A 20878-nucleotide genomic window follows, 5' to 3' on the forward strand; every position below is an offset into this window, starting at 1 on the left:
CAGAGGGTTTGAACTTTTTCTGTACTTATTTTATCTTTCTTAAGAACACCAAAACTGGGCTGGGGATGTGGCTCAAGCGGTAGCGTGCTCGCCTGGCGTGCGTGCGGCCCGGGTTCAATCCTCAGCACCACATACAAACAAAGATGTTGTGTCTGCCGAGAACTAAGAAAAAATAAATAAAATATTAAAATTCTCTCTCTCTCTCTCTCTCTCTCTCTCTCTCTCTCTGTCCCCCTCTCTCTCACTCTCTCTAAAAAAAAAAAAGAACACCAAAACTGGGGTTGATAAACATATTACATTTAGATGTCAAGCATGAAGTTTAAGGAACACAGCATATGAAATAGCAGAAATGTTATGGTGCATTTATTTAGAACTTTTCCCTAACACAGTACAATTTCTTGTTGTTTGAAGTAGAAGGTAAAATAAATAATCACTCCTTTAAATTTAACTGTAAACCACCTTGATATATAGCAACTGATGCTAAATATTCCTCTTAGTCCATCATTTCAACCTCAATTCCCACCATCCCTATTGACTCAAAATAAGGTTGCAGAAGAATCAGGGGACCTATCTAATCATTTTATTGAAAAAAAATAGCACTGAAATAAGTAGATCTATCTTACTGTTAGTAAACTTTACATAATTTGAACTTAAACTCAATTCCAAGTACTCACCACTACAGAGACAGAAATACTAAACTTTTGCATATTATTTAACAGAAGTAGATGTTGCAGACATAGTGCACTGTTCAAGCATTCTACACCATTTGTGGACAATGAATACACACACACACACACACACACACACTCACACACACAGCCCTACTTCTTTTCTTTCCCAATATTGGGGATAGAACCTAGGAACTCTCACAAGCTAGTTAAGTACTCTACCTCTGAGCTACAGACCCAGTACTTTTGTTAAATTTTAATTTTTGAGATAAAGTATTTCTACATTGCTCAAGCTGGCCTCAAAATTTGCTAGCCTCCTGTCTCAACCTCCTAAGTAGCTGGGATTATAGGCATTTGCCATCACACCCAGCAAAAGAATCATATTTATCATGGAAACTTATCTATCCTCTTTCTTATTTTTGTTCCATCTCTACTAATGCTATAAATGGTTTTATTCAGCTGTCTAAGTTAATAATGATAAGCTAATTAAACTAAAGTTTGTTCTTAATGTGTAGTTGTGCTTCATTATTTTAAATCTTACTCATTGGGGTTCCTGGCATAGTTCCCTGTAGATGAATTTACTTTGACTAATGTTTAGCTGATAAATCAGTGCCCCAAAACTATTACCAAAAGGAAAGATAGTTTTAGAGTATAAGCATTCTTGATTAACTTTCCATTTCCATCCAACTCTTAACTAGCCCAGAGTGTTCTCAAGTGTGATCCAATGGTCCTTGGTGGTGCCAAGAGCCATTTAGGGGGCTAGTGGGGCCAAAGCTACTTTTATAATAAAACTAAGAAATCATTAGCCATTTCACTCTCATTGCCCTATGAGTATATAGGGGAATTTTCCAAGGGTTACCTGACATGTCACTGCAAAAGATGGGATGCAGAAGTATGTGAATCCAGTTGTCTTCTATTAAGCTAGATATTAAAGAGATTTGTTTGGGAAGGTTATTGTTTGGGAAAGTTATTTTTTCATAATAATTTTTGTTAACCATTTTATATAAATATTTTAACAAATTCTATTTTAATTTCAAGTACAGTAAATTTTTATTGGTAAAACCCATATAAACAAAAGTTCTTTGGGGTTTTCAATAGTTTGTAAGAGTATAAGCCAAAATTTGAAAACCAGTGACTTAGCTTGCCAACTAATTCTTCCATGTTAAACTCATGAAGCAGAAAGGAGGATAGAGAACTAAAAGGTCAAGTTCGTAGGGCTCTTTGCACTGGCTCTTTTAAATTCTCAGGAATTATTCATATTGTAAGCTTTAATTTCAATTTCTATTGATTTGGTTTTCAATTTGCACTCAATTATAGTTAATTTTCCTATTAATATAGCCAGAGGGAACTAACAATTAATAAGTTCTCCATGTTTAACATTGTGGCCTCCCAAGAGGATGTGTAGGAAAGAGTATTAATAATTATTAAGTCCCTACTATGTGTCAGGTACCTTATAAATGGCAGGTGGTTCCGAGCAAGGCTCCAGATTCTGGTCCAAATCCAGCTCTACCACTTAATACTTGTTCAAGGTTGAAAAGTTATTTAGCCTCTGTGTTGATTTCCTGTAAAATGGCAACTCCTTGGGTTGATATGAGGAAGAAATGAATCATTACACACAAAGCCTTTGCACAATGCCTCACATGTACTATGTACTAATCTTCACATCCCCGAGGAGGAGGAGTTGTTTTTATCCCCGTTCACTAGTAATGAACTAAGCTCTAGGATGGCAGGTAATAGACTCAAGGTTCTGTAGACTGAAAGTGATGGAGATACTGTTTAAATTCAGAGCTAGATGATGCAAAAGTTCTTGTACCAGACTAGAAGTTCTCAATCTTGAGTTCACATTAGAAGCACCCTACCCAATGAGTTTCTGATTTGGCAGGTCTAGGAGATGGCCAAGAATCTGCATTTCGAATGATGTCCCTGGAGCTGCTGATGCTGCTAACCCAAACATTCCACTTGGAGAAGCTCATTCCTAAAGACCATTCTTCATCACCAAGAACAGTTACTCCTTAACATCATCCCTTAATAGCCTAGGATGTCCTCAATTGGCTGTGTCTTGGTTCTTTGGTAACACTCCTTCTCTGGACCTTTCTCTAATGTAGGAATGATCAAAAGCAATGATTACTTCCCTAACTTTAGACATACAATAATAATCTTACCATATACTTTCCAGTCACTTGATCTAAACTATGCCTTTAATAAGTAAGGAAACCAAAATACCCAGGTAAGTGAAGAGGTCTCTTTCTTAAAGCTCAATTGTTTTTTCCCTATATCATTCTCTATATGATTCCTACTCACCTGACTCAAAATAAAGCCTGAGATTAGCCAGTAAAGGATCTCAGACTCCTTATTTTTATTCTATTCTTCAAATATGGCTTAGACATAGATCTCAAGTCCAGCGAAAGAAAAAAATAAAAGCTGGATTTCTCAGTTTTGAGGGAAGCAAGTACTATTTCTCAATTGCCTGAAAACCTCAGATCACCAGGGCAAAAATGTGAGAGCAAATTAAAATATAATCCTTAAAAATGAATAAGATTGAAGGAAAGTCATCTTTCTACTGAATTCTTCTCCCAAGTGGAAAAAATCAGTAGCACAAATGGAAATTGGCAAGAAAACCAGCAAGTCAAGAAGTATATGGTATAGTAAAGCAGAAGTATACTTCTTGGGTTCTCTGTTCTATTTTAAGCTATTTAAGTGAGATGTGCAGAACTCAGCATTATGCAAGATTAAAGCAGAAACAATGATGTGATTTGAGGAAGGAACTGACATTCTGTTGCCTCAGGAACAAAGAAGACTGGAAGCCTTGGACAATTACCATTCTTAAGAAGCACTGGCCCAGGGGAAGAACAGGAACAAAAGCACCACATGCTGCATATCTTAGAAGGTGCTCCTTTGCATTCTGCTCAGGAGAGAAAGTCCTCTGGAAGTCATAATTTGTCCACTTTTTCTTTTCCCTGTACTCTGTTTATAAAGTCATTCCCTCTTCTGCTTTTAGATGGTTGCTGTTCTCCATGTAGCTGGGGAGAAAAGTGAGAAGAATTTGAGCCATTTTTTCTTCTAGTAAAGGAATTTTACATGTGGACTATTTGAAGAAAAGGACTTTCCACTGAGTAGATGAGAAAACAAAGAGAGAATGACATTGACACGTATTAATGGATTTGGATTAGGTATTTGTAATAATTATCAACTTAGAAATATTTACAGCTGAGAGTATTAATGCAGAGCAGCTTTTGTAGACTGGAATAGAAAACTTCATCTGGATTCATGTAGGAATACTCACCTAGATGGAGAAAGTCAGAAAAGCTTCTAATCCTATGACTCAATGAAAATAGAAATTGAACATTAAAGCTACCCAAATTAATACTGGCAAGCTATCCATCAATGTGGTGAATAAGTACCTTTGTCATCTGGTCTGTAGAAGAGACATCACAACAAAATCAGATGGCAAATATCTTTCTTTCTTCAACTCTCATTTTAACAGGAGTCAGGATTCTTAGTTTCAGTGTGATGTATCACAAACCTTGCTTAGGTTAGTACCTGCTTATTGGGGACCTTCCATCTGACAATAATTATGCTAGGTAGCAGCAATACAAGAACAGGACAAAGCCTCTGTCCCCGGGGACCTTTGGTCAACATAGTGACCCAGTTCCATTTCCCCTTAGATGTATCCCTCTTTTCAGTCTATCTAAGCAGATTTACCTTACATGAAACCTCTTCAGATCTCTGCTGTTCTTGAACTTAAGTAAAACTAGTATATATCCTAGCAGAAATGTGCTCCTCCTCTCCTACCTCATCTCAGCTGGACCCATTATGTTCTAAAAAGGGCAAAATGTACCATAAATTCATAACTTATCTATAGGGGCAGAGCTAGACAGAAGAACTGCCATTCAATTGACATAATAAACCTCCAGGAACAAGCTTCAGTGCTCAACTGCTAGAGTAGTCAGCAAAATCCACAGATTTAATTACACCCAAGTAATTGCAGAAAAGATCATCCATTATTCTAACTACTCTGAAAGAGAGGAGTACATACCCTGAAATGACTGTAGGAGCATAAATGGAGATCTATTCATTAGGACCATGAAATAAAATGGAAATCTCTTTTCTTAGCAGAGCAATGTGATTACCATCACCAGTAATGCTATTATGGGAGGAAAAACATATTGTCTGCTAGTACATGTGCATTTCCTTTTTTTGCCTTTGACTTCGGTTTCTTCTTTTCACAGGATCATGGTAAGTAAGATCTGGATAACTGGGGATCATCCCAAATATCCCACCCGAGGGCCCAGAATTAGTGCTTCTTAAAAAGATTCAGAATCCCACAACATACAGTCACTTCTTTCTACCAACTCTAAAACCTTTTTAGTTCTTATTTTGCTAAGTACCTGTGGTTGTTTCATAGTAGGCAGATTCAAAGACTAGTGTGGTATTTTTCTTACAGAAAGATTGATTTTAATTGGAAATGAAACTAGGTACTGAAGAGTTACAGAGGCTAAAATACAGGAAATAAGGTCTTGGCAGGAGAAGGCCTCGGTATTTTACTTTTTTCTGTACTCTAAAAGGAGGATTTGAAGTAAGGATTATAGAATAGGAGAGTAAGGGATTTGAAGCGAAGTAATAAGGTGATATATGAAAAACCCCAAAGCACCTTGCATTTTACATCAATGTAATTAGGGATTTAATATATTTACGAACACTGTAATGATGAAGCTGAAAGGGACTGAACAGTAGTTGTGATTTGAAATTTTTTTTTAATTTTGCCTAATAGAAATGTGACCACTGATTAGGGAGGAGGAGCAGGGGGCCAGAGGAATTAAAAGAAGGGCTTTAAATTTCTTGGCCAAAATTCAAGGAAAAGTGAGTGAAAGAGACTTGGAAGTGAAAAGACAGGAAAGATAGATAGAAGAGTAAGCCCAGAGGAAACAAATCCTCTGCATCAAGCAAGCAAAATGAAGTAGAGATGGAGAACATGGGTGATTATACAAGGGCATGCACCCAGGTTCCTCCTTCTCTTTTTTTCCCTCCAAAGTCTTAAGTATGTATTTACAAAACGTGGTAACTTGGGCTGGGGATGTGGTTCAAGCGGTAGCGTGCTCACCTGGCATGCATGCGGCCCAGGTTCGATCCTCAGCACCACACACAAACAACAATGTTGTGTCTGCCGAAAAAACTAAAAAATAAATATTAAAATTCTCTCTCTCTCTCTCTCTCTCTTTAAAAAAAAAAGTGGTAACTTTTTAAAGCTTTACCACTTATTCCCTCATCATAGCTCAATAACATTCTTCTGAATTTAGGAAAAAAAAAACTTTTCATTTTACAGAGGGTAAAGCTAAAGCACCTAGTTGGGAGACTTTGAATGACATTTAAAGGAAGAACTGGGAGTAGACGGCAAGTCCCTTGATCTCTAGTCAGCCTTACCATTAAGCCTTCCCACAGGAGTCACATGCCCCACTTCTCCCTCCCTCCTGTCCCAGACAGAGGGAAGAGATCCATGCCTGATGTTAAAATAGCCTACTCTTTTTGAAATGAGATTGTCAACTTTAAAATCTGAAGAGCTGCCAGGTGCAAGACTAACCTTGTTCTCTGTTCACACACAAATTAGAACCAAGAGTTTGTATGTAGAGCATTTCAGTCTCCCAAAAATGTGCGAGTTCCTCCCTGGAATTATTTAAAATTATTATACGACCTGTTTAATTTTCTCCCGAGTCAAAGTACATAAAAATAGAATGTTTCAGTAGCTGGCTGAATAATCCTTGAAAACTCAAAGCATCAGGTCAGGTCTGAGCCTTCATCATGTACTTTACTGAATCTTTACTACATTTCACCCTCCATAAAGTCTTACTAGAGTCAGGACTACTGGACTCAATTTGGGTTTATTATCAATAAGTTATGGCTGATGCATCTAATTTCTTTTTCTTTACAAGAATTATTGGATGGGACAGCCTTAGGATGTAGAAAGCATAGGAAACAAACATTATGTGCTTGGACTTCTGCAAGGGACTTAATGAGGTCAGTCACAATGGTCTTAATAAAGGACTGGGATACATGGATTAGAAACAAGAACACTTTAGGTGGAAAATTACAAATTTTAAATATCCACACCTAAATGATACTAAGCAATGGTTACAGATCAGCAAAGAGGCTTCTTCCTTTTTTTATTCTAAACTATACAAAATGATCTTCAGAGTCTGGTATGGTAACTTACAAGGCATGGTTATCCCATTTTAATAAAACACAAAGCTTGAAATAGATAAAAAGCATGCTAGATATTATAATCAAACTCCAAAGTTTGTTATACTGGACTTAAAATTCAAGATTAATAAAATGAAATTTTACAGAAATAAATTTGTCCTTTAGACTAGACATGCAACCAACCCTGAAAAAAAGATGAGGAAATGATGTACACAACAACAGTACATATAATAAGATCTTAAAGATTTTCATTGTCTATTAACTGAGTGTGAGTAAAGAGAGTAAACATGATCACCACCACCACCAAAAGAGAATGTGAGCCTAGGCTACAGTCAAAGAACACACAAACTAGGAAGAAGGACATCCCCCCCACCACCACCCAAAAATGGATTTTTGCTTTGGATTTGCAGATTATTAGAAACTAAATCAGGAAGATAAACAAGAATACAAAATACCCTAAAATCACACTCAGCAGGGAACATGGAAGGACTTATGATATTCTAACCCAGGGAGAAAGTGATTAGTGTCTTTAAATATTCTGACAGAAAATTTTAGACCTGTTCCCTAAGGCTCTAAAGAGTAAAACTTTTAGAACTATTGAACAGAAGATAAGGGAGAGATTTTAAGTTATGGTAAAAGGGAATCTTAAAGTGTGCAAAGATTAAATAGGTTGCCCCACTACAGGTTTTCAGTCACTGAAGGGATTTCCACGTGAAGATATGGTAAATGCCATCTGGACTGTGTAAACAAAACAGCAAAACAAAATCTCCAAGTGACTCAAAGTTTTCTCTTCTGGGTTAGATAAACCAATGCCAAGAGACTGAAACTCAATTTCCTCCCTTTCCAATTTGCCCAAATCATTTCTTCTCTCTCTACCTCTATTTTCTTGCCTGTGAAATGAAGGTAATTCTATTTGCCATCTCAGGCCAGATGGGAAAGTCTGTAATGAGTTTGGAGCCTAGAGTATTCTTCACTATAAATTCTCCATGTGTTTATGTTGCTGTTTTCAAGAAAGAAATTCAAAGTTTTCTGCTTGAATAAAAACCGAGTTCAAAGTTTGGGAGACTACCCTCAAATTACTTTGTTTTCTCTTTCAAAAATAAAAGTGGGATGCGATTTGGGCCAATCAGTCTCCTTGATGGGGCAAGTAGCAATACAGCTGCTGAATGTTCCCAAGGCTTTCCATGAATTGTGTTCCGCTCACCCGGGGACTCCCCAGCTTTACTTAAAACATGTTGGCCTGGCACCAACTCATCCATCATGCCAACCTCCAGACAAACAAAGGCCAACCTGCCAATGCAGAGCTGAACAGGAGGCAACAACTGGAGGATTAAGATCCATTCCAAGTTGTACCTTCAATATATTTCAAATATTAACTCAGTTTTAAACAAGATTTTTCTTGGATCCTATTTTTCTCAAACCCTTTCACTTCTCAGTTCCACTTGCCCAAAAGATTTATAAAAAAAAATCATGAAAAGGAATGCCTATCAACACAGAATTCTTCTACAACTCAAATACAATAGGAAGACAATGGAAAATCAAAAGGCAAATGTGATCTCCACAAAACGCTGAAATTTCTCATTTTGAAATATCTGCTTTCTAAATTAAATACCCCCCAGTGTTTCCAGAATCATTATGAATATCAGAAAGCTTTTATTTTTGACATCTTAGTTACTTTTGTTGACAGGTTAAGCTTTTTCAGTTTCCTTTCCTTTTTGTTTGTTTAAATCAAAAGGAAAAAAAAAAAAACAGTACTCAATTCTGCCAAGGTAGAAAAAATGTCATAGAATATAGAACTATTTGTTTGGTTAGGTCTACTGATTGAAAATACTCAATTTTTAAAAAATGGTGATAGTGGATACACTGCATTAATTTTGTAAAGTGTGATAAGGCTCTAAAAAGGAGAATAATCATAATGCATAATCATATGGGTAGGCTGTCAGAATACAATGAAAATAAATACCACACTTCCTCAAAGATATACAAATTATGCGTCTGAGTGAAGTTCTTAAATAGCTCCATAATACCTCTGCCAAGGGAGATAACTCACAGCAAATATTTCTTGTGTAACTGAGGAATTATAATTTTAGTTGAATGATATCATTGATTGGGGGTATAAATATCAGCTATTTTCCAGCATTAGATTTTTAATTGTTTCCCATATAGTCTTCTTACTTATTTTAATTTGAATAACAGGTGTAATTGTTATGCTTAGTATCTAATTTCTTACCAAACATACAAAAGAATCTCCCAATTTTGTTGACTTAGCTGTCACATCACCCGTGCATTTAAGGCCAAAGTGACTGAGGACATAACAGGAGTGAAGAATATTGTAGGCCGTGGCTCTCGTGCAGGAGAGAGGAAACAAGACACTTTCCAGTTCACTGTTCATGATAAGGAACATCATTATTCAATCTTCAGACTTCACATCAACTCATGTAGCATCCCAGAGTTGTTTACATACCAGACAGAAAAGCCTAATCACTCTTAAAATTTGATATTCAATGTTATATAGATCAAACATTTTGATCTTTTTAAAATTTATATTGCTTATTTCATTTAGTTTCAGTTGTGAACTAGAGGAAAAACAAAATGGGATGTGATTGGGGTCAGCACGTAATTATTATAAAGGGTTAGAGTAAATATTTTAGATTTTGTAGGTCATGAGTCTCCAGCTCTGTTGCAACTACTCAACTCTGTCAGTGAAAGCAGCTGTAGATGATATGTGAAGAATGATATTGGCTTGTATTCATAAAACTTGATTTGCAAGAAGAGGTGGTAGTCCAAATTATCTCACTGGCTGTAGTTTGCCAATTTCTGGTGTAGATAATCAAGGTAACTGTATCAAATATTTAGCATTAAATGGAACTTAATTCCATTTAATAATCATCTCCATCTTTACATATAATAGAGCTTCAGAGTGATTTTCCTACAGATTACAACTTTGTTTAAACAAAGACAGATTTTCCTAATTGTACCAAATTGAATATCCTGATCTCTGCCAGATCTCCACATAATCATCTACAAGAAAAGATTTAGTATTTCATTAACAAGCTTCAAATTTTGAAGTGACCCACAATAACTGAATTCCTTATGAACTATTCTAAAAAGTTTTACATTATAGAAACTATTCATAGATTTACCTGAATGAACATGGTCTGCAATTTTGGGTGGCAAAAAAAATGAGAAATTCTGAAGCATTTACAGTAACTAACCTATTATCAGTACAAGTGCCAAGTTATGGCAGCTGTGATCTCAGAAAAAGATCACATTCTATATGGAATAGAATGCAGTTAGTGTCAACAATTTATTGAGCAGTTATTATATATCAGGCAAAAGCCACAGGATATTTCTACCTTTGACAGTCTCATAGACTAGCAGAAGTATGAAATAGAGTTGGTTAACATTTGTACCTCCCCACCCATGTCTTTTTAGTTTGTAGCATAGGGCATATTCTTTTTTTTTTTCTGTAGTTCTTCCCACTAATATTCCCTTAGACATACATGTCCATCATTTTTATGTAAGGAGTCTTACAAAATTTGAAGAATGGGTTGAGATTATCCAGTCAAAGATGGAAGTCACTGAACTACTGAAAAAAGAAAATACTTAAATAAGGAAACCACATCAGGGAACATCTCTATGCGCACCACAAAACACAAGGCACAGATGGGAGCTGCCAAAGATGGGAGGTCCAGGTCATTGAGGGTCCTGAATAATTTTGCATCATCAGAGTGGCTACTTATAAGCAGTTTAAGCTTTTAACATCTGTATGCACTAACATGCAACTGGTATCCACTAGTCACCAACCCACCATGTATACATGAAGAGTTTGATGTGTTCTACTTGGAGAATATAGAAGAGAAGCTTGACCAAAAAAAAAAAAATAAAATAAAATAAAAATAAAAAATAAAAGGGGGGGTGCTGAGGTTTTTTAATCAAGTTGTTAAAGATTTGGTGTTTGATATAATGTCCTGATCCTCCTCTTTTCCCAAAACCTTTATTGAAACTTCTATTACTACTATCGTTTTCTGAAGTGAAATTTATTTTCTGGAGAGTTCATGAACAAAGAGTTTGTCTTCAAGAGTGGAGGTCTGCCATGAAGTCCTGGTCATGTGTTGGTTATATTATTTCCTATTTTCCAGAAACTTCTCAGTGCTACAGACATAAAAATGAATTCTAAAGAACATAGGGAGACAAACACTAACACGTAATAATGACAGCACTGTGCTAAGTGTTTACAAACAGGCATATATCAGGTGGTTTAGAAGCACAAAAAAGGGAATGAGAAGTTTTACCTAAAGAAGTCCCAAGAAAGCTTTCTAGCACAGATATTTTGGCAGATATTTGAAACTTAATTAAGAGTTCAAAAAAAAAAAAAAAAAGTGGAGAGTTGGAAAAGACATCTGAGAATAAGAAGGAACTTAACAGAAAATTTTGTGTTTTGGAAAAATCACACATAGATTTGTGTGGTTGAAACACACATGTCAAATCATGAAGTCATAGAAAGGAGGTGAGCAAGCAAAATTGCTGATCTGAGGTCCTGGAAGAAACAATAGGATGAATGAGATCAATGCATATGACTTGAGCTGAGCTCCAAAGAATGATTAATATTGATTGCCATAAACAAATCCCCCAAGAGAGTCCTAATGATGCCTTTCTCCATTCTATATTCCATTCAAAACATGGCAAATATGTAATTTACACTGATAAAAATAAAAATTGATATACATATGAGATTTCTATGTGTATATCACACAAGATCCTTCCAGAGAGACTAGTTCTTATTTGCATCAGAGGGGTATATATATTTTTAAAACCTGTATTCTAGAATAGTGATGTTCCCACATTTCACATATATTCCAATTTCAATTTATAACATCATACAAGCTTATCAAATATATATCCTACAACTAAAAATTCATTTTAAAAATATATATTGAGTACCTAATTTGTAAAAGGCAAGAAAGATGTGGTACTTTTATTGGCATGTGAAAATCCATAAAATAATGATAAACAGAAGGCTATAAAGCAGTATATAAAGTAAATTCTATTTTATTATTCATATATGTATATTATACATGTCTGTATATGTGTTTTATAAATATAAATTGAGCCAAACTTTAGTTCCATTCAGATCTTGCCTTGAATCTTCCCTGTTTTTCATGCTATGTAGCTCAACCACTTCCTAAACAAAATCAACAGAAAAAGTTTAAAATATTGAGCATTAATCAGTTTTCTTTATATGTTCTTCAGATACTTTAAGCCTCCAAACCTGAGAAACATAGGAAACAACAAAACGTTAACATGAACTGTCCCCACACTCGGAGCACACAGATGTTTTCCTTAATGCAAGAGAGATGCCAATAATTTCCACCATCTAATGAAATCAGTGTGCTTTTTAAAATAACCCAGGGCCAGACTTCCAGATTCCACGTTAAAATAGTAGAAGTTTGTCTTCTAGAGGAAGAAAATCTCTACCCTGCTGGCTGCTGTTATCCCAGCTTCAAAATCCATTTCAGTTTATCCATTTTAATCGAAACATTTATATTGTTTATCTTTACCAAGAAGGTTTATAATCCCCTTCATTAAGATTTTTAATAGATATTGCAAGTATTAGAGCAAGAGCCACTAAGAAGCAATTTAAAATAACTACCGTGTCAGCCTTATAGGTTGTGTTGGACTGGAGGAAAGAGATAAGAACATAATATTGATAAACAAGAAAATTTCAACTCCTGCTTTTCCATTATTTTAACCCAAGTCTTTAAAATCCTTTTATATGAAAACTGTATTAAAGGTTTTCAATAGAGTACAACAGGGTTATATAATATTGAATAATATTAAAGAAAATATAAAATATATTTTACGTGTTTGCAGTATTTGTGTTCATTGTGGCTCAGATTAACACAGTATCAAAACTATTTCCCAATAATATTAGTGTCAGACTTGTCATGTTTGTCTACAACAGCCTGAGGAAACTTTGTGGAATTAGGGAACCAGAAGCAATCAATACTATGAAAAATAATCTGCAGGAGAACCACAAGGCATATCACATGAAGGTAAATCCCCTCATAGAGGAAAAGAACTCAAAAGATAGACACATGAAAGACTCTGAATAATCTTTTAAATCAGTACTAATTTAATACAGTGAGTTATCTTAAGAGTAAGTTCTACTTTAATATATTAACTAATCTGTAACTAACATGAGAGGGTTAATGTGACTTCAATTGGTGATGATAGTTTGGGGACATATGGCAAAAATGAATAATGCTTTGTTTAATACTGCTTTTTAAGCTTGTATTGCTTTATCTCCTCATTATATATATGAATACATTTCTACTGTTTTTCCATTATCTTAATTCAATCTATACATATGTATCTATCTATAGATATCTATGGTTAAACATCTATATTTAGAGATACCTACACATATTGATATAAACACATCTTAATACCTAGATCTCTATCTAGAAATACATATGTATTTCTATACATATCTACACATACCTATATTTCTATACATATCAATCTGTCTATAATATATCCATATCAATCTCATGGATATGAATATCTATTCCTATAGATATATAAAGATATCAATTTCTATGGAGACTGTATGTATATCTATATATCTATTTCTATGTCTAGAAAGAGGACGAGAGAGAGATGAGAGAGCTTTTCTTTCACCTCAAATGCCTGAGGTCTTGATCTCAGGCCAGATTTCTAGTTAGCAACCATTTTGCAGGCTCAACCATACCTGTAACACAGGACCTGATGAAACTATTCTTTTTGTCACACTTCCACTTCTACCACCAGTCTCTATCCACCAATTATCATTCATCTGTGAAATATTTCATCCAAGTTAGATTTTCTCAATTTTATTAAACAAACACACATAAGCCAATATCTTCAAAAGAGGTTAGATGGCATCTTGCTAGTTTCACGCATGGAGCGCTGAGAGATTGGCATCTTGCAGAGTCAGTGGGGGGGGGGGTGAGGGAGGACTGTGGGTGCCACTGAGGAAGGACATGCACCCTAGGAAAGTAGTGAGCCTTTCACATGGTCGTGCCCAGAGCAGACGCCTGGTGATTGGGCACACCAACTCAGAGGCACCTTCTTACTGCAGTAGTGGCCCATGTGTGACAGAACACTTAGCCTGACCTGAATAAAGACTTTTATGATTTTTATCACTCTGCTCCTTTAGATCTGCAAAACTGGCCAAATTCCCAAGAGCTGATGTTTTCTCTCAAGTTCTATGCCTTCTCTTCAGGAACACTGTCACTGGTGGTGGCAATGCCTCTACTATGATAGCAATGGCAAAAAATGATAATGGATCTACAGTCATGAACTTTGGAAAGGAAATGATAAATTATCTAATTCAATCATTTCCCAATGTCATTTTTTTCTGTTTAGCCCAAGAGTCCTTCTAATCAATGAAAGTTTATTCAGAAAACCAACTAAATCCAATAAAAAGGGGAACTGTTCTGGTGAACAAAGGGTATCCCTGTCTTCCCCACGTAGCCCTGAACCAGGGGTGCATCAGCACAGTGTAAACATCACAGCCAGCAGAGCTCTGCCTCACAGCTAGGGCCCCAAGAATGAGTGGCATGCCCTGTTTTTATAGGATAAATCTCAACACCTCATAGATGGAGACAGAGCTTCACAGCCATAAAAACACTTTTTTTGAAAATACAAGAACTACACAGTTTCATAGTAATTTCTAATTTATCTAGGACTTCTAAATAGATTTGACTTTATTTGATTACTATAATAAACTTGTGGCCCAGATAAAGCATATTTGTTTTCTTATCCCTAATTATTCACAAGAAACTGAGGCTCCAAGAGGTTAAGGCTCAAGGAGGAGGAAGATTTGTCCAAATCATCTTTCTTGTCAGAAGCAGGGGGTAGGGGGAGCTTAGAAAGAAATCCTCTGGTACATTGATCAATATTTTATCTGCTATGTGTGATGTTCTCGTGATTCATATAGAAATTTTTCCAAAAATATCAAATAGCTAAAGCCTAAGTGGCAACTACATGTTTTCTTTTTTTTTTTTTAACTAAGTTAGGCCTTTAAAATAAAAAACAGGAGTGATTAATGTTAATAACAAAGTACTTATATAAAGAAGTACGATGGTTAAAGGGTACATGAGAAAGTGAAAAGATAAACTGGGCATCTCATCAATTTCCAACTATGCAAAATAAAGAGGTTTATAATTTGTTCTGAATCTTTTTTGACTTATACAGAATTCATCCAAATTTTGAGGGCCTTAATGACTTGGCCAAATGTCAAACGCCCACAGTGGTTCGGTTGTTAACTGCTTCTGGTTTCCATTTGTGTTAAGTAAAGACAGAAACAGAACTCCCGAGTTAGGACTGATCTTCACCTTCCCAAGTCCAGCTTCTCAGAAGGGCTGGCCTAAGGTGCTGGTGACAGATGCTAGCTTCCCTGCATCCAGCTCCATGCTTTCTCTGTTCCCTACTTCTCTGTCTCGGCTCCTACCTAATCTGATCCCGAACCTTGAACATGGCTCCCTGTGCTCCTAGAGTTGAAGCCCAAGTAACTCTCTTCACAATGGTGAACATAAGCCATCACAGCCTCTTGATCCTTTACCACCTGAAATCATTCACCTGAATGGCAGCTGTCTTTCAGAGATTTAAACTTTTTCTTCCACACTGCTGGACAGAAACCACAAGGGAGAAAAGATTATGGCCACACCATATATCTGTTTCTCCATAAATGTGTGTGTGTGTGTTCTCAATGAGATGGGAGTGTGTTTTCTCTTCTCAAGGAGAAAGAGTCTCCCCTCCCCTTAGGTTTCTAGGTGCTGGATGCTTGCTGATTAATTTAAATCTACACGCAACTGGTTTCCTTATTAATGATTCTGCCAGGTTTCCAGAACATAGCAGGATTAACCTGCTCTGAATACAGACTGCTCTTTTTTTTTTTTTTAAAGGGGCCATTGCCTTGTAATAAGAACACGAAGGGATATGTAGTATGGTAATACCATTGTTTGGGCATGCAGAAAAACACCAGTCATCTCCTAATTTGAAGGACAGTTTTCCAATGAAAATTAAAGTAGTGAAATCCTTATGCCATGCTCCTATGGTCAGTCATCTATAGAACACACCCAAAGACTTCCTAAATAGGTGGCAGTGAATCAGGGAACACCCTCAGCTCCAGCTCAAGTGACTAGAGAGAAAGAACCTTAAAGAGGTGAGGTGAGGTGAAGTTGAAATGAGATTGTGATTTAATAAAACATGTACCTAAGCAATTCTGTTAAGCCACATTTGAAGAAAGGTGATGTGAAAAGCACGAGGTATGTAAGTATGACAGAAATGAAAAGGAATAGAGAATCGTGGGTAGTTCTCATTCAAACATTCTCTGAGAGAGTTTGGTGAGACTCATTTCATCAAGGATGAGAGAACTAAGAGACTAACATTTTTACATCATCAAACTCACTCTGGATCCCATTTCAGACTCACCACTCCATAACTTCCCATACAGCTTGCTTCAAGGGCTATACTAAAACCAATGGCCACCACCTGTTGGGGCCTATACTTGCCACAGAGCTGCAGGTGTGTGAGGAAACAGTCTTGTGACTCTGGTCTTATGATATTTCCATGAACCTGGCGATTTGAGTTTGAGAAATGGCTTCCGTATACGTGCCTGTACAGTTATGAGATATGGCTTCCACAACGTAGCAGGATATTAGAATAAATCCCTAGCAACAGGGATGGGCATATTTCTTATTGGGTCCCACCTCATCTCTCCTCTACTTCCTGCCTTCCTCTGCTATAAAAGTCACCCCCCAGGTAATAAATTTGAGTTACTGCACCTTCAAGGCTGACTCCACTCCCGGCTTGGTGTAATTCTTGGCCAGGTGAGGTGGCAGGGGCCAGGTTGCCACACTCATCATCTCGCTCAGACTCGGAGAGACTAGCTGGTCTAGTGCTTTCCCCTAATCTCTGTTGGAGAGTGGTTCTGACAACCACCTGACACTGTGTATGGGAGTGCAAGTAGGTATACCTGAATCAGGTAGATGTGAGTCAGCCTCAGGTGTTTTTGTGCATTCCTTCCTTGCTCAAAATGCCAAGGCCTGCAGATTGGAGGGCCAGAACTCTGCAACCCCTGGGCATCGAAAAAGCCAGTTTTCCTTTGTTCAAGGACAGATTTTTTTGGGGGGAGGGGGTGTTAAATGCCTTCCATGAACCACTACAATGGTTAAAATTTCCTTCACTGCCCTCACCTAGCAGAATGTTAGGGAGAATTAAATGGGAAGAGTGTCTGGCTCATAGCAAGTGCTAGATAATTCTCAGCCACTGTCTTATGCAAGGCCTCCTCTGCTACTCTTTACTACATAGTAGGATAACCTCAAAACTCATCCTATTTCATTGATAACCTAGTTTCCAAGACTTCGAATAAATGACATTTGGATGACACACATTATGGCAATAAAAATGTTCTGGCTTTTCTAATATTACCTGACAGCCAAGAATAGAGTCACAAATACACTAGTTGCCATGGAGATAAAATCCAAGTGACCATCTCAAGTTTATGCAAGATGAGCTAGGACTCTCACCTCACAAGATGGAAGTGAGGTCTTGTTCAACTTCAACAGCCTGAAAGAACACAGCAGGGAAAGAGACAAATAATTGATACCTTTCTATCTTCTATGATCTCTATAGAATGATTTGTATTGTAATTTGACTGCTCGGGTATGGTAAAAGGATTGCAGAATACATTTTTTAAAGGGACTGTAAGATTAGGCTTGTTTTGCTTTTTTTCTTTTTAAATTTTTACTGAGCATTAAACCCAGGAGGGCCTTACCCCGAGCAACATCCCACCCCTTTTGAGAAGACAGGGGCTTGCTAAGTTGGCCGAGACTGCACTTGAACTTCGAATCCTCCCACCTAAGCTTCCTGACTGGCAACTCCTGAGTAGGATGCGTCACTGCCCTGAGGATAAAATCAGTTTTTATAGCAGGCTTATTATGTATTCTAATGAAATAAGTAAACTCCACTATTCAAAAGCAGAGAGGAAAGGCAAAGGAAAATTTTTAAATTTTTTAAGAGAAAGTCAGATGAGGGATTAGATATTCTCCCTTAGCTGTTAGGTACTTTTTCTGTTGCTGTTTTAGAACTGTAAACGCCAACTGCACGCGATTCAATGCTGCATGGGTAGCAGGTCTGGGAGCTGTCCAGCTCTGTCTGTTCCTACCAATCTACTGTGTAATGCCCAGAGCTGAGATTTCCTCTGAACCCAGGATTTAGCCACATGTCTCCATGGCAAGCCTGGGTTCAATTCCAGGAATCAGGTTTGGCCTTCCTCCTAGTGCATAAACCAGACTCTAATAAAAACTAGAGCCTGTCAGCAAGGCAACCTCAAATAAAGACCAGCACGATCACAGTATATTCCAGAAAAGCAAAGCTGCCTAAGAAAGGATATTTTGGACATTGTAAGAAATTTCATAAAATATGAGAAGACTGAGGGCACAAATCAAAAGTCAGAAATGCAAAACAATTTTAAAACCCCTATGTTTTACCCCAGCACACACTGGAACAAAATGAAAGCAACAGGAAAGCAGGGTTCCAACAAGTACATCCCAATACCACTTTTTCTAATCAGACTTTTTGTGTGTGTGTGCTCTCTGATCATATGAATGGTATAAAAATTTAAACCAAATGACAGATTCTGCTTAATGTTTCTCTGAGCAAAGCAACTGGCCCTGTCTCAAAGTAGCTTTCTAAACAGAAAATTCATTTCAACTTCCCAGGACTCCATCTCTGAAGTACAACTGGACTCTGCTCCCCTCTATCTTGGACATCTTTAAAAGCTTAAATTTCTAATATGTTTCCACCAGAGGGCAGTAAATAAAACAAACAAACAACCTTGGACGCTGAACACTATATTGCCTCAAAAATCAGATATAAACAGATTTTCTTTTCTCATTAACCTATATCATAGGCTCAGATATTTTCCATGCTGAAAATCTGTTTTGTTTTGTTTTTTTTTTTTTTTGGTCATCTTTCCTGGACTTCCTTTTAACATTTTCATTCTTCATCATTCAAAGCATGACCTATAAGCATATCCCAGAATAAAACAGGGGAGGCTGTTTTTATAAAATGAAAAGCCTTCCTTCACCTTAAAAAGTGCTGTTCTGGACATTCACACAGGGCCTACCTGGGTCTGAAATCACATCCCTGCTGGTCAAGGGGCTTGGTGGGCTCCACTCACTGTTTTTCATTGTTGTAAGGACAGACACTGGCAAGAGGCCGCAGGAGCACCCTAACAAGAGCTATGAATTCCAAGCAGAAATTCTGCAAGAAAAGAAAGGACAGGGATGCCATCCAGTGGCCAGCCAGGGGCCTTGCTGCCTGTGAGATCTTCCTTTCTCATCCTCAGTTCTCAAGGAACTGTCTCAGCCGAAAGCACTAGAATGTTATCTGCACCCTCCGAGTCAAGAAACTAACCAGAGCCCAGATCAATTATTCCAATCTGAGCACATCTCAACCTCAGAGCCTACTTTTCTAAATTCAAAAATGAAAATAAAGGTGGCATAGTAGAGTCAGGGATAGGAAAACTAACTTGAAAAGCTGTTTGTCTCAGAGACTCCCAAGAGCAGCTGCTTCTCAGAAATCGCCTTGGCAGCCTTTAAACACTGATTCCTGGGACCACTGATACCTTGTGAGTTAGTCTCCAGAGATAAGGCCTGAGCAGCAGTTATTCTAAAACGATTTCTAGGTGATTCTGATTCAGTTAGTATGGCCTGGTCTGAGGACAGCTTGTAGGAAACTATTGATTTAATCCATTCTCCTTTATTCAGGCAGGATTGTATTTCAAGTATCATAACTCTAGCAGTCGTTTTGTACTCCCACAGCTTTAAGTGTCTGTCCAGTCATCCCTTCTAGTGTCTGAAATCACAAACCATCAGGGAATTCTTGCTGGTCTGAATCCAAGCACTACTACTTTTTAACTGCATAACCTAACCTTCCAACATCTCAGCCTCACATCTATAAAGGGGCCTCTGATAGTACTTACCCTGAATATTTATAGGGGAAAGTAAAGTGCTTGGAGAGGTACCTGTCTCTTAGCACTACAGCGTGTGTAGTTTGTACTATCATTTACTGTTAACTCTCTCTGCCTGCTCTTTTAGCTTACTTATTTTCATTTGCTTGCTCCCAGTGGATGCAGCAATCATGCTGGTCAAAGACGTTTTTAGCTAGCTAGCCATCTTCCCTGTCTCTCCCACCTCCTTCAGGCCTGTATGTACTGTCTTTGTTGTTACTGGCACATTTTACCTTAAGATTCGGCCCATCCATTTTCTGAGGAGTACTGGACCCTGCATGTCCCAGCAAGTCAATACATGGAATGGACACATACATTTCCTTAGGACCTGTTGTGTTCTCAGGGCTGAACAACACATGTTATATGAATTTTCTCATTTCATTTGCACAAAAATATTCCAGGTTAGGCAATAAGTTCCCCGATTTAATGAAGAAAGGGAAGTGAGTCTTAAAGAGGTAAAGCTGTAATAGGCACACTTCCCCAAGCAGCTTAAAAGGCTAGACAATGAATTGCTCCCATGATAGTCTCTGGGTCTAGACAGTCTCCTACTCTTAACGGTCCAGTCTATATGTCTAGAGATTCTTCCCAGCATTCATTTTCTCATTATCACAGCTGACTGAATAGCTTCTCTAGATGCCTCTTCTAGCACCTATGAATCCCCCCCTAGGAAGCTAAATCCTATATTCTGCATATATTAGTCCTGGCAAGACACTGCTCTAAAAAGATTTGACTCCAAGACAGTGAAAGGGCAGCTCCCTGACCTCAAGTAGCGCTCACTGATGTAGCCCTCCCTATACCACTCCTCCCCCTCTAATGACAATAGCCTACATTTGCCAGTCTCCTGGATATGCTGCATTCAACTACTGGCTATCCTGCCCATGAAGATCAATTCTACAATTCAAATCAATTTCCCCAGAAATCAGTCCTTTCCTGATTCCAATTTTTCCTTATT

Source organism: Spermophilus citellus (assembly GCF_964194105.1).
Source record: "Spermophilus citellus genome assembly, chromosome: 4".
Classification (NCBI taxonomy): Eukaryota; Metazoa; Chordata; class Mammalia; order Rodentia; family Sciuridae; genus Spermophilus; species Spermophilus citellus.